Source organism: Euprymna scolopes, chromosome 3, assembly GCF_053919585.1.
Source record: "Euprymna scolopes isolate OS-2025 chromosome 3, ASM5391958v1, whole genome shotgun sequence".
NCBI lineage: Eukaryota > Metazoa > Mollusca > Cephalopoda > Sepiida > Sepiolidae > Euprymna > Euprymna scolopes.
This window is the reverse complement of record NC_136484.1, coordinates 76,768,139-76,784,143: the sequence shown is the minus strand read 5'-3', so window position 1 is coordinate 76,784,143 and position 16,005 is coordinate 76,768,139. Positions and strand designations below refer to the sequence as shown.

General features: G+C 36.4%; 1 protein-coding gene across 2 annotated transcripts in view; it reads left to right on the top strand.

Annotated features, from left to right (window-relative positions):
• LOC145256353 (ATP-binding cassette sub-family C member 5-like) overlaps positions 1-16,005 on the top strand; it is a 327,323-nt gene that overhangs the window by 6,064 nt on the left and 305,254 nt on the right. The window contains exon 1 of one of the 2 annotated variants that reach the window (XM_080115185.1): positions 9,723-9,847. The exons of the other annotated variant lie outside the window; for it this stretch is intronic. The gene's annotated coding sequence lies outside the window, so the exon portion shown is untranslated. Of the gene's footprint in view, positions 1-9,722; positions 9,848-16,005 lie in introns of those variants that run through there. 2 annotated transcript variants of the gene reach the window in all.

Below are 16,005 nucleotides of genomic sequence, written 5' to 3'. Positions count from 1 at the left end.
GTCTGCCTAAAACTTTCGATAGAGACGGCGGATTTTACCAAGATCAGTATCGGTTTAAAGCTAGACCCTTCAGACGACAAATACCGAAAAATTGGCTAAAAGCATTCATTTCTTCACCCTCAACTGGGCACTTTTCTACAGAGGGGGTCGCTTTTTCACCGATATTTTCGAAAGTCATCCACTCTTTTCGATTGTCTAGCCTTAATTTAAACCTACGTCACTCCCGGTTTGGCGGTGGTCGTAACAGCAAAGACGTCACGTTTTCCCCAGTTCTTTTTCTCCTTCGCTGTACGGGTTCGAGCCTGCCTTCATACTACGACTTTTTTTTTTTGTTTGTTCAACACACACCTCCAAACACCCGGGCAACGCCGGGCACCCATGCTAGTTTTTGACAAAAGCTCCAAATTTAAGCTAAACTTAATGTAACTGTTCAAACAAAATATACCTCAGTTGATGGGCCTTTTATTCTTCTATAATTTTACCTGTTCATATTTGACTTTTAATTGAAATATTCTAGTGTTCACGTCAATTTAAAAAAATAACTTCAAATTGAGGAGGCAAAAAGAAAGTCCGCACAACGGAAAATTGTTATTTAAATGTAACTTTAGGACATTAATGCACACAAATACATCAGGAACACGATGAACTAGTTCATATTTAGTAGCATAGCCCTTCGGCAATTTGACAGCCTGCGATCTTTTAGGAATTCCTTGAATTAGACTGCAGTAATACTCCGGAGAAAGGGCATCCCACTTTTCTTTAATTTTTGTCCAAAGTTCTTCCAAATTTGAAATTTTATCATTGCGTAGATATTGCTTTATGTAATGCCATACGTTTTCGATAGGATTGAGGTCTGAGATTGTGCAGACTAATCCAAACACAGAATATTATGCTCTTCCTGGAACCTCTTGATATTGCCAGTTGTGTGAATGGGAGTATTATCCTGCATGAATATGGCATTATCATCCAAATTCCGACCAAAGTAGGGTAGAAAATACTCAGTCAACATATTAATGTACTTGGTCGAATTAATTCGACCTTGCAAGCGAACTGCAGGCCCTGGACGATTGGTACTACTAATGCCTACACCAAATCTGAACCTCCAATATTTGCAGCGTTGAAATTGAGCACCTAGGATTAAATTCTTCGTCTTTCCTCCGACGTACGTACTGTCTACCATCACTGCCTAGCTTATTGAACTGACATTCTTCACTAGAAAGTATTTTTGACCAATATAGAGAGTCATGATCTTCATTACATCTGACGAAGTCCAGACAGCGCTTTCTGTTCTTTACAGAAATCATTGGCTTGCGTCTTGCAATATATCCTCGCAAATTAAATTCCTTTAATCTGTTCTTGACAGTAGAAAGAGAGAACTTATTAACAAGATTATACTGTTGTTGGATTTGGAGAGCCGTTTCAAATCTGTTTCTTAGGCTGCGGATCTTTATAGCATTGTATTCCATGTTAGAAGTAACTCTAGTACAACCAGATTTAGGGGCATCACAAACACTGCCAGTGTTTCGGTGCTTTTGCACAGTCGTTCGTACAATTTTCTCATCACATTTACATCCGCGACTGATTTCTCGATTGGATAAACCAGAAAGGTGGAGATTAATGAGCTTCTGACGACCACTAAGAGAAAGTCGTGGAGTATGACCTAATGTTACAACAACAATTACGATTAGAGATGCTTTGTTGACCGTTGGTGGATATTTTTAATTGATTTAGGGGCGATAATTTAAGTTGGTTTTAAGCGGATTTGTTGCTGCGGACTTTCTTTTTGCCTCCTCATTTTGAAGTTATTATTTTAAATTGACGTGAACACTAGAATATTTCAATTAAAAGTCAAATATGAACAGGTAAAATCATACGGAGATAAAAGGCAAATCAAATGAGATATATTTTGTTTAAACAGTTACATTAAATTTAACTTAAATTTGCAGTTTTTAACAAAATTACAAGTGCGGACTTTCTTTTTACTGCCACTGTATATCTTTCTATACATATATATATATATCTTTCTATATATTTCTATACATACATATATATCTTTCTATATATTTCTATACATATATATATATATATATATATATATATATATATATATGTATATAATGATGGCAGCAAATTCGTTTTCGAATATTGCCATTACTTGATATAGTACATATAAAAAATATATATACAGAAACATGAAAACGAATAAGTGATGGGCCACACAAAGGTGGCTTTTAAGCCCTGCCAAAGTCTGGCATTCTTTGGCACACACTGTGCAGACATGTGCAGCACTAGCAGCACGTTCTTGATGGTCACTTCTATGTATATTCAAATGCCGCTTTAGACCACCTGCTGTTTTTCAAGTTCGGCCGGAGTTGGCACAGGTTAGATCGGGCAACACAAAACTGGTGGCTTATCAGTCCAGCTCTGCTCAGACATAATCTCCCACACACCTCACACTCCAGACCAATTTGGCGCCCCAGCCCTTCCACTGCTTCTTACACCTTCCCCTTCCGGATATCACGTTTCAGTCGCTCATACTCGGTTCGATCAGCCCCAAACTTGCCCACACCTCCCCGCAAGGTCTTTCTCCATTCTTCACGATCCAAAGCAAGACTTTCCCAGATTCTCTCATCCATCTCAAATTTTTTCAAGGTGGACCTCAAATAATCTTTGTATCTCATTTTAGGCTTTTGAGCCAGACGTTTTCCCTCGGCGAGTTCGCCATAAAGGAGTTGTTTGGGAAGTCGACTGTCAGACATCCTCACCACATGACTACTCCACCTCAGTCTATGTTTGATAATGAGAGCTTCAATGCTAGACATTGGGTCCGTTCTAAAATATGAATATATATATATATATATATACATACATACATACACACACATATATATCTTTCTCCACACACACACACACACACTTATATAAATATATATATATATATGTGTGTGTGTGTGTGTGTGTGTGTGTGCGTGTGTGTGTGTAATTCTTGGTTCGTTCAACATCGATAAAACCATATTTCTACATTACCAATTTAATTGAAATTTTCAGAAAATCTATCTGTAAAGTCAATGAATGTTTGCATGTTATGAAAATAATTTAACATAAATATTTTTCGTAAGTTGTTTCTGCGAGACTGCCCGGATTTATTTCCCGTAACTTCCGTTTAAACTACGCAGTTTCCCAGCTCTTAAGTCTACGCTTAATAAGCATCTCCGCTGCTCCTTTTGTTTTGATCCGATTTAATCCACGACACCACTGTTGCAGAGTCTGTTTTAATGTTCACTATCTGTAGCCCCCATTTTAGAGCCAGATTGATGCCTTTCATCACAGCATAGAGTTCCGCAACATTGATATGGGCGCTATCATCCTTTTTGCGTAGCCAAGCAGCATCTTCAACAGCCACTTCTCCTATTTCCAATAATACCCCTAATGCTACACTGCTAGCATCAGTCCATATCACCCCTTCATGGCCCTCATTTACATGACATTCTCCTCTTACAGGGTCCATTTTTCACTTCTGCAATGACTTCTTGTCATTAAAACTGCACGCAGTTCGCAGCCATCCAGCTATTGGGTAGTGGCCAACCAGCTTTCCACATATAGAGAAAAGCTCTCTCTTGGCTAGGTCAACCTTGGCTTCAGGGATTTCATTTCCTCGCCCAAACATCAATTTTCCTGCCTTATTGTTCTGTAGTCGAAATCCCAAAGCCATTCCGTTTTCCAGTGACTCAGGTGGTTTTGTCGTCAGTCCATATGCTTTGATATGCTCTCTCACCCTTTCCACAGTCACCTCCGTTTCGTCCACTAGTACATCGTCGATGTAAGAGCAGGTGCCTCTCTTCACTGCATCGTCTTTGGCCAACACTGTCTTAAGAACTGCCGCCATTATCTTTGGTGTGGAGTTCAGACCAAATCCTAATCTGGTCAGACAATAAACTTGACCTTTGTACTCTACCAATTGATACTTCCACAATTTCTCATCAACATGAAGTTGGAGGTAGGCTGACTTTAGGTCCACAATTTTAGTTGCCTGCTTCATCCTCCTCCATTTCCTTACGACTTCTTCACACACGTCGATTCCGTCCTTTGTGTGAAAGCGACAAACTTTTTCAGCTCACGGAAATCCAACACTGTCCTAACTTTCCTCTTAATAGGTTGGACCACAGCCATGAGTGGCAAAATTCCTTCAACTTTCCCTGACCACGGCATTAATATTCCTTCATCTATCCATCTCTCAACTTCTTTTTCAAACTGCGGCTCCGCAGCTCCTTTCAGTATGCTTTTGTAGCAGCTGACCCGATTCGTCAATACAGGTGGCTCCGCGGTCCATCGCCATTCTACCATCCATTTTTCGCCATCGAAGCAGGCTCGAAAGTCATCATCCTCAATTAGACACGATCGGGGTTTCGATGGTTGGTTGGTATCACCCCTGGTTACACTTCCTGTTATTCCCGCTGCACTCTGATTGCCAAACTTCACCTGGCCTTTAGCAATAGTAGCTCCTCCCAGTCGGTCTATCGCGTCCAGGCCCAACACCACATCAATTCCTGCAATCAGTCTATCCAGCACGATCACTCTTAGCCGCAATGGCATATTCCTTACTACAATCTCCGCATCGGCCTCTCCACAGCATTCCACTTCTCTGCCATCCACCGCTCTAACGTTGCTGGTTCTATTCCAAGAGTTGGCGACGCTCGTAGTAATGAGTGTTGTTGTACATCCAGTATCAACAAGAGCTCTAGCCCTCTTTCCATTGATGGTGATCACTAACTGTGGCAACAAACTTTCATACGCCTGTTCAGTATAAAAGGGGTGACTACTGGCGCAATAGCACCCCTTTACTCGTTTCCCGGAAGCGAATGGCAATTCCTGCTAATGTGCCCTATTTGGCCATACCGAAAACAGATAATGTCTGACCGTGGCTCCCTACAGTCTCTCATCAGGTGTGGTCCTTGACATCGAAAGCATTTACCGGTAAATCCACGGCCTTGCTTCATCACTGGTCGCTCCTTTCCGCTTGCCACAGCAGCCGCGACCGCCCTCAGCTCACCGGGCTGTTTCGCCAAAACTCTAGCATGCCTTAGAATCTCCTCCACCTCCATGGTTTCAATATCAGTAAGTCGTTTCAGTTCCATGGAGATGCGATCAGGGAAACCAGTTACAAGCACCAGCTTTACAGTCTTCTCAAGGCTGCGTCCCCCATATCCAGCCAATCCCGCTAGTCGCCTTATCTCTGTCACGTACACGTCCACAGACTCCCCAGTCCAGGTGACTCTTTTGAGCTTGTTGTAAGCCTCAAACGTGCTCTCGGAAAATGCGGTCGTTAACCGGTTCTCGATGCTATCAGCAATGGCCTGATCCGTCTCTTCCATTTCTAGATAGACCGCTAGAGCACTTCCTTCCAAATACATAGATATTAAAGTGGCTACATCCCCGATCTTCTCCAGCCTTGCCACCAACTTCAGCTTGTTAAGCCACGCAACCACGTCACCTTCTCCAGTAAATGGCATCAGGATATCGCTGCTCAATCTTACTTTGTCACCCATTTTTGTCACTGCGCCGAAATAGCTTGACGTTAAATTTGAACTCAACTCCAACTCCAAAATCCAACTCCAAAATCCAACTCCAAAATCCAACTGTTCTCTTCTCACTACACTTTCCACACTGACCGCACGATGCATGAGGTAAGGTTCTTTACTTTTAACCACATATAGATACTAGCATTTCAGCCCGGCGTAGCCCGGGTGTTTGGATGTGTATGGTGAGCAAAAAAAAAAAGTGGTAGTAGGAAGGCAGGCTCGAACCCATACCACGAAGGAGGAAAAGAACGGGAAAGAAACTTGACGTCTTTGCGGTTACGACCACCGCCAAACCTGAAATGACTTATGTTAACCACTCCCATGTAGAAAAGTGCCTAGTTGAAGTTGTTTTTAGCCAATTTTTCGATATTTGTCGTAGAAAAGGTCAAACTTTTAAAACGATACCGATTTGGTAAAATCCGTCGCCTCTGTCGAAAGTTTTAGGCAGATATGCAAACATACATACATACATTTATATATTGGTAACTAAAATCTTTCGACTCAAGCATATGAAAAAGCTTGCCCTATCTCTGAATACCCTTTATGTAAAAATTTCAAATGTTTAGACTAGAAATTGTCTGAGTAATTTCGTAGAGACCGCAGAGGTCAAATTTCTTTTTAACTTTGACCCCTATTATGACCCCTAAAAATTTATTGTTTTGGGCTCAAATCAAGTTATTAAGTTAGATCCATGTTCAAGAAATCTATATCTAAAATTTCAAGTGTTTAGACCCCAAATTGTCGGAGGAGTTGGGTTGAGTTCTCAAATGTCAAATCGTTGAACTTTGACCCCTTAACAGACAATTTTCTGGCCCAAAACCGATCACATCGATTTTCCCAAATCTCAGTACCTGTATATCAAATTTCGAGTCTGTAGACTAAAAATTGACAGAGTTATTGCGTAAGGAAATACACACACACACACACACACACACACATGCACACACACAGACAAACACACAGATACACAGACACGTTTACCTTTATAGATATACTGACATGGGTGCCCAGCGTTGCCCGGGTATTTGAAGGTGTATGTTTAACCCAAAAAAAAAATGCGGTCAATATTTTTACTTTGACTCCTATTATGACCCCTGAACATTTATTGTTTTGGGCTCAAATCAAGTGATTAAGTTGATCCATGTCCAGAAAACCTATATCTAAAATTTCAAGTGTGTAGACCCAAAATTGTCGAAGGAGTTTGGTAGAGTTTTCAAAGGTCAAATCGTTGAACTTTGGCCCCCTAATCGCCAAATTTCTGGCTGAAAACTGAACACAAAGAGTTTTCCAAATCTAAGTACCCTGTATATCAAATTTCGAGTTTGTAGGCTTAAAATTGACAGAGTTATTGCGTAGTGAAATGTACACAGACAGACAGACAGACAGACAGACAGACAGATAGATAGATAGATAGATAGATAGATAGATAGATAGATAGATAGATTTTAAAAAATACATACGTATACATAAATATATATTCAAACAATATTGTGCTTACTATAAACTTTTTACGCAAATATTATGCAAGTATAAATCATGTAGAATATCTGCATGAATATAATTACACGTAATAGTTAACTAAAGATGATCATCCCATAAGAAAACCGAAAAAAACTAATAGCGAATTAATTAAAATGAATGTTTAAAAGAATATGCAAATTAGCTAGATCTTTTGCTAGGGAATGCAATTCCACGACCCATATATAAGAAAATTGTATTTTCTTTTTAAATAAATAGAGAAGAGGGTTTTTAATATGAATATCAATACACACACGAGAAAAACGAATTCATAGGAGTATAGATAGATAGATATTTATGTATTTTATATATTTTTGTTTAACAAATTTTGCTTACCAAACTCCTCCCAGAGTTTTTGGTCTACATACATGAAACTTCATATATAAGGTATATGAACCCATGCAAAACTTTATATTTGGGTTTTAGCGGTGAAAAAATCAGTGCAAAAGTGTGTAAAAAAAATGAAATTTGCCAGGTGAAGGTCGAACGCCGGCATTACGAATGCATAACGTAGTAGGTATTGGTTCATATTTTTATTTTTAACCTCGCAGTAAACGTGTTTTCATGCCTAGTCCCTATTTACAATGTCTCCCCACGGGACAAAGGTAGACACCAGGGTCGTTTTTTAATGTGGAGAAAAGGAGCTTATCTGTTTTTATTGAAATTATCTCCAACACCGCAAGGTCATTAAACAGTCTTTGTTTTTAAAACGTTTCTGAAATAAATCAATAATTAATTTTATTTTAACTAGTAAACCTGTGTTTCGGCGTTTCCCGGGAAAGTAGAAAAGAAATAACATGTCCAAACTTGAACGATTTGTAATTTTAGTTGTTATAATTAGACAAAGCAAATATCAGTGAAGATATCTCGTTAATATCACTCCGCTTTAATATACTGGTCTATAATGGTAACTTGAACAAGATAAAATTCATATTGAATAGTTTTCGAATTGAATAAATATATCGTCTTGTAAAGAGATGAAAAATTTACCAAAAATTAAGTCAATAAAAATATGAAAATTCATCCCAAAATGAAAAATCTCCAAGTAAATAAAGAAATCATCAAAAAATTGCAAGTCTAATTATTAGAAGGAAATGAAAATATAAGTAAAAAATCTCAAAATTGCCTCCCCCCTCTCCATTAAAAATCATTAAATATGATTTGAAATATAACAAAATCTATCATTTTTATACAGTCCAAACAAGATCTTTTTTGTTTGTTTGGCTTAAATAAGGCATAATACCACTGAAGTGTGAGAGGCTACTGTGTTTATAAGGGTAGCCCGGGGGAGTTGAGCAACAATTTGTTCACATTACCGTTAAATTATTTCATATTAGCAAAATCAAGGAAACAAAGAGCAGGTAGGGTTTTCAAAAAACTTAAAGAATAAAATGTCACTAAACGAATAAAATATTTAGGGAAAGACTTTTTAAATCCCTGAAAACGTTATTTTCTAAGAGAAAACTATTTAATCTCACATCTAAATAGTTATGCTTTATTGGTTGGTTTTTCTGTTTTGTTTTTATTAGTTGAAGAGGACAATTTTTAACATAATTTTCACTGAGTTCAAGAAAGTACCTGACTCTAGATAAAACCTTCTATATATATAAAAGTCAGATACATATTAAGGTGGAGTATTGCTCTCAAATCTGGGGAGGTACTACATTTTCTGACTTGGCAGAGTACGAAACCACCTTCGAAATCTAGTTGGATATATCTTATCTGTCCTACAAGCCCTATTTCACAGAAGAGACGTTGCTTGTCTCTGTCTATTCTATCAATACTGCCATAAAAGAAGCTCGACTGAACTACACTTTGTGGTTGATCCTTGTAAAGCAGTCACAGCAAGGAATCATCTTACAGAAAATATGAATGATGCTTTAATAATCTGAAAGAAAAAGTAATCATTGTGATATGTTCAAGTAATAACTATATGTATGAAATAAATAAAAATGGTTTAAAATCCTCCTTCTATAAATCAGCAAAACCTTTGCACCAACATGATATATTAATTATTTTTTGTTTCGTTTTGTTTTGTTTTGTAGAAATCGTATCATGTAGCTAAATTAAGTGAATTTGTCACATAAAACTGGGGTCATTTCTTGTATTTAGGGGCCACAATTTAATTAAAGCCACTTGTTAGATGAAACTCAACGAAACATGTATTCTCCAATGTTATTTTTTTTCTTTAACAATTGTGTGAAGTGTAATAGAGTTAAAAAAGGACACTTTGAAATATTTATTTCTTCATAGATTGGATACACATCATTTTACACACCCAGACATCACTACGTATCCTTGCTAGATAACCTATGACATTCCCGCCCCAAATAACAATCGAAAATCTAATCAGGGCATTTTCTGGTTTAATTGGATACAACCAACCCCTAAAGCGGTCTCAGCGACAAACGCTAATGTTGGGTCAACAATCCTGTATTTTTTTATTCGTTTTAAAAATTTATTTGTATTGAAATGTACTTCGAATATGATAAGATCTATTAAGGAGACCTAGTTTGCATGACCATGCTCTCAAGAGATGATAGATCACGGTTACAAGCTTGTATTTTTTTTATATATATTTCATCTGCTTATGCAATACGACCTTTTATAAAATAAGATTCATTTTATCTATCCGGTGATAGCCAGTTTGATTTAATTTAGTTATTTACTGGGCGGCAAGACGACTGCATTTCTTCAGCGCTTGGAAACGTTGAAATCTTTGGAATTATCTACCAGACGAATAACGAAAGGTGAGTCGTTTTAGTTATTTATATTTTTTATTTTATATTGAATGTTCAAAATACAGGCACTCCAGTAGAATAGATGCAAAAAAATATCTGCGGAATTCACAAGCTATTTTATTTTTATTTCAATCTCAAAAATGTCGCGGGTTCGATAATACTTACTTTATTAAATTTATGCTTTGCCTTTTATTATTTTACGATTTTTTTCTTTTATAAAGATTAATTCAATTATTAGAATTGAGCGTTCAATTATTAAAGGTTTGCGTTCGAATTATTAAACATTTGTGTTCGAATTATTAAAGGTTTGTGTTCGAATTATTAAAGATTTGCGTAGAGAACTTAAATTGCATATGTGTATTATTTGGATTATTCGGACTACTGTTCTCATATTGGATATTATTTTCAGAACATTTCAATTGATGTAACCTTCGACCTTCAAGTGCCTCATGCTGGACTCGAAGATCTTTGTGTCGAACTCGAAAATGTGCACGGAAGTTCGAAGGGAATTTCGAACTGAAACCATTTATTCAACTCTCGGGGTAGACCTTGTTCCGTCAGCTATAAACATGTAGAAGTTGTAAATCATTTCTAATTGCGTTCTGAGTATCGCCGGTACTGAAAATTGAGTCTTCAACCGCCAAAAAACTATCACATTGAACTAATTATATCTTTAAAATTGTATCCGCTGCGCCATGGTCAAGCTGACGTAATGAGAGCAAATTACCCCATGGATAAAATAAAACGTTCGAAATTCCGAAGAGATATCGAATGGATATAAAGTACAAGGTAGGAGGTTATATCGGCCGAAACAGTTTGAGAATAACACCCGAGATAAAGGCAGTAGTTTTAATAAAATTTAATAAAACAAATACTAAAAATGTATTTATTCGTTGATGCACATTCATGTGTTACATTTTTTAAGCGCAAACAGAAAATTATCGACAAAACTGTAGACACGAGTTTTGACCAACGTCTTTGAATTTGCCGAAAAAATGCTTATAGATTTTTGCTTCTTTTTATCAACCCAACTGCGAAGAGTTTTCTTTGTAGGGAGTACCATTTACCATTTCCTATTGGAAAAGGTGTGCATGTTTATTGTGTTAAAAGTTAGAATTATTTCGAGGTGTTAGTATTAGTTTTGATATTGATAGTTATAATATGTTGTAAGTGTATGATAGTTAAAGATAGTGATGAGTTAGTAGCTTCTGTAAAAGTTCTTATTTTTTTGAAAATAGGATTAACTTGTTCTAGCAGGCCGCCCGGCGTTGTCCATTCGAAAAATTCGCTTACATGTGATATTCGAATTTCGTATTTATCATTATAGAGCCAATTTTCAGTTGATTATTATAGTGTATCCAATATATAGTTGTGATTTAAAAAGTACAATTTGGGTACCATCGACTAGAATCGAAACCAAATTATGTAACTCTCTAGCGGTATTCGCTACTATCTGAGCTAACGAAACATGCGTATAAAAACTTGACAAATTAACGCAGTTGAACCTATAAATGTATTCAATTTACAGCTATTTTTTCGGCTAAAAACAAACTTGGAGCCACAGGTCAGAATACCCCATGTATCAACTTTCAAGTCTGTAGACGAAAAATTAACAGAATCGTTTGGTAGGAACTGTTTCATATATAAATATGTGTGTATGTATGTATGTATGTATGTATGTATGTATGTATGTATGTATGCTATTATATAAAAGGAACTGTGTGTGTATGTGTGTGTGAGTGTGTGTGTGTGTGTGAGAGAGAGAGAGAGAGAGAGAGAGAGAGAGAGTTATCTATAGACTCCAAAACAGTTTGGCCGATTTTTTAAAATTTCACTTGAAACTACTTAATGTATCTTGAAGTGTTAATACGTAGGTTTTGGATCGGAATGCCTCCCATATATATCGAAAATCGATAATCGAAAAAATTCGTTAAAGAAGAAATTTCGATTTTGACCACAATTAACGCTTTTATAAAACCTAATATTACACGTGTATTTGATAAGTTTTATTACCGCACAAGCAGAAAGGCCCAGCCTAAAAATACAACTGTAGAATTTTTTTATAAGACAGGAGTGCGTTCGAAATGACTGTTTCTTTTTAGAGCATAATTGAACCATGATAATTGACTTTTGTACGTTTAACTTTAGTTCAAGTGATTATGTAAAAATAATTCTATAAAATCAACAGTTGATTATTTGATAAGATAGGGACGCGTTGGAAATAGATGTTTCTTTTCAGAGCACAATTGAACCATGATACTTGACTACAGTGCAATGTAGAGTACAATTTATTGTGGACTAAGTCATTGCTGCAAGGCTAAAAATTAAAACATGAAGTTATTACGTTACGCATGCATAATTCATAATGCCGTCGTTCGAACTTCACCAGGAAAACTTCATTTTTTTTTTCATTTTCACATTTTTGCACCGATTTTCCCCGATTAAAACCCAAATATAAAGTTTCACATGGGTTCCAATACCCTATACATGAAGTTTCACATGGGTTCCAATACCCTATACATGAAGTTTCACGTGGGTTCCAATACCCTATACATGAAGTTTCACATGGGTTCCAATACCCTATACATGAAGTTTCACGCGGGTTCCAATACCCTATACATGAAGTTTCACATGGGTTCCAATACCCTATACATGAAGTTTCACATGGGTTCCAATACCCTATACATGAAGTTTCACATGGGTTCCAATACCCTATACATGAAGTTTCACATGGGTTCCAATACCCTATACATGAAGTTTCACATGGGTTCCAATACCCTATACATGAAGTTTCACATGGGTTCCAATACCCTATACATGAAGTTTCACATGGGTTCCAATACCCTATACATGAAGTTTCACGTGGGTTCCAATACCCTATACATGAAGTTTCACATGGGTTCCAATACCCTATACATGAAGTTTCACATGGGTTCCAATACCCTATACATGAAGTTTCACATGGGTTCCAATACCCTATACATGAAGTTTCACATGGGTTCCAATACCCTATACATGAAGTTTCACATGGGTTCCAATACCCTATACATGAAGTTTCACATGGGTTCCAATACCCTATACATGAAGTTTCACATGGGTTCCAATACCCTATACATGAAGTTTCACGTGGGTTCCAATACCCTATACATGAAGTTTCATGTCTAGCCTAAAAACTGATAGAGAAGATTGTAGGCAAAATTTTTAAACAAATATATATACGCATACATATATATATAAAGAAAGACGTTTGTATAATCTTTTTATGCAAATATTACGCAAGTATAAATCATGTAGAATGCCTGCATGAATATAATTACACGTAATAGTTAAGTAAAGATGGTCATTCCGTAAGAAAACCGAAAAACCTAATAGGAAATTAATTAAAATGAATATTTAAGAGAACATGCAAATTAGCTAGATTTTTGCAGATGAATGCAATTCCGCGACCCCCTATATAACAAAGTTGTATTTTCTTTTAAATAAATAGAGAGAAGGGGTTTTAATACGAATATCAACACACACACACAAATTATAGGAGCATAGATGACAAAAGTCTAGGACATTATGAATGCAAAATTCGACTGGCGTTATGACAAAGATATGAAATGTAAACAAATACATATTTTACTGACCAATAATGCGTTGTTTTTCCAAAAAATCGCAAGCAAATTTAAAAATGATGTTCAAGTTAAAGTTCAAGGTTACTAATTATAAAACAACTACAAATATTGTTATTATAGCTCCAATGCATACAATTAAAGTTACGTATAAGAAATATTGGTATTGTGTTATAATTCAATTTTGATACAGTAACTAAATATTATTGACATTTTGATGAAGAACATATCTGTAATAATAACGATGTCCAGTTTTTACATAAACTTGAAAATATTTTTGTGCATCTTATTTTAAAATGAAAACATAACACCTTATTTTAAAATAAAATGAAAACATACAACGTTTGCCGACTTCCGTGATATTTTGTGACGTTAATTTAAAAAAATGATAAAACTAGTTTTACGATCTCGAAATAAATAAATAAATAAATGCGTAAGCATAAAAAGCAAAATCCTATCTGAGGGCCACATTAACTGGTCTGGCGAGCTGGGTTTGGCCCGCGACCCGCCTGTTGCACACCCCTGTTCTATAATACCTTACTCACACCAACTTTTAACCCCTTCTGTGTCTATAGAGTCCTAAGCCATAAGCACTTTCCATGGATCTAAAGAGTATATGAAAGCGAGTTTAAACTAAACGATAATTTATTCTATGATTCCTTAACTTCACTCTGCACATTGCTTTCAATGTTATTTTGTACGATTTTTCGTCTGTTAATTTCACACAAGAAAATTCAACTAGTAGCACACATGCCTGGCTTCATATGGTATGCCGCATGAAGTGAGAAACCATCAGTTCTTGTTGACAGCCACCAATGGACACGAAATTGTAATACTTCATCGGTGTTGGCACTCGTAATGGAATTCATACTCATACCTGACAGAACTTCTTTGTCTATCGTTATTTCAGAGTTCTATTGGTATTTGTCAGTAGTTAGGCATTTTGGTCTTTGCGCAGTTTATTTTCAAATTTCGCCCGGTCATTTTTAGGAGATAAAATATATTTGTATGTTATTCTTAGAGTCACGAACTTGAGACTATTATTATTTACTCACTAAAAGGAGTCACACAGGTTAACATCAAAGATTTCTCTTTGAGGACAACTTGTGGCGTTCTCTGGAGTGACAACAATTCTCCCTAGATTTCTAGTATTCTTTACCTCTTTCGATAACCTTTGTAGTTGAATTGGCCTTTTAACAAAGTTGAGAAAGTGTGATTTGAAGAGCCAACATTTCAGAGGAAGAGCGGTCGCTTGCAAAAAATGCTAGGGCTATAAGCAGTAAACTTAGTCCTTTTCAATGGAAGTAAAATGCACAAAATGGGAGGGTGAACCTCCTAGAACTGCTTAGAACCATGCCTCAGTCCATCAGATAGAAAAATGACCTTGATTTTGACATATTGTGTCGAGGACATATTATACTTTATTACCGAGCTATATATATATATATATATATATATATATATATATATATATATATATATATATATATATATACTAACATTTCAGCCCGGCGTTGCCCGGGTGTTTGGATGTATGTGTTCAGCAAAAAAAAAAAAGTGGAAGGCAGGCTTGAACCCGTATCGCGAAGGAGGAAAAGAACGGGAAATAAACGTGACGTCTTTGCTGTTACGATCACTGCCAAACCAGAAGTGACTTATGTTTGAATTAAGGCTAGACAATTGAAAGGAAAGGATGATTTTTAAAAATATCGGCGAAAAAGCGACCTACCCCTGTAGAAAAGTGTCCAGTTTAGGGTGAAGAAATTAATGTTCTTAGCCAATTTTTCGATATTTGTCGTCTAAAAGGTCTAACTTTAAAACGATACTGATCTTGGTAAAATCCGTCCCATCTGTCGAAAGTTTTAGGCAGGCATGCAAACATACATACATACATACATACATACATTTATATATTGGTAACTAAAAAATTTCGACCCAAACCGATTAAAAAGCTTGCCCTATATGTGAATACCCGTTATGTCAAATTTCAAATGTTTAGACTAGAAATTGTCTGGGTAATTTGGTAGAGATCGCAGAGGTACATTTTTTTTTAAACTTTAACCCCTATTATGACCCCTTAAAATTTATTGTTTTGCGCTCAAATCAAGTTATTAAGTTAGATCCATGTCCAAGGAACCTATATCTAAAATTTCAAGTGTTTAGACTCAAAATTGTTGGGGGGGGGGTTGTAGAGTTCTCAAAGGTCAAATCGTTGACCTTTAACCCCTAACAGCCAAATTTCTGGCCGAAAACGAATTAGAAAGATTTTCCCAAATCTCAGTACCCTGTATAACAAATTTCCAGTCTGTAGATTAAAATTGACAGAGTTATTGCGTAGGCAAATGCACACATACATACACAGACACACACACAAACACACACACGCACACACACACACACACACACACACACACCTTCACTATGTATGCTAGCATTTACGCCCGGAGTTGCCCGGGTGTTTGGAGGTGTATTTTGAGCAAAAATTTAAAAAAAAAAAAAAAAAGCGGTCAATTTTTTTAATTTGACCTCTATTATGACCCCTGAACATTT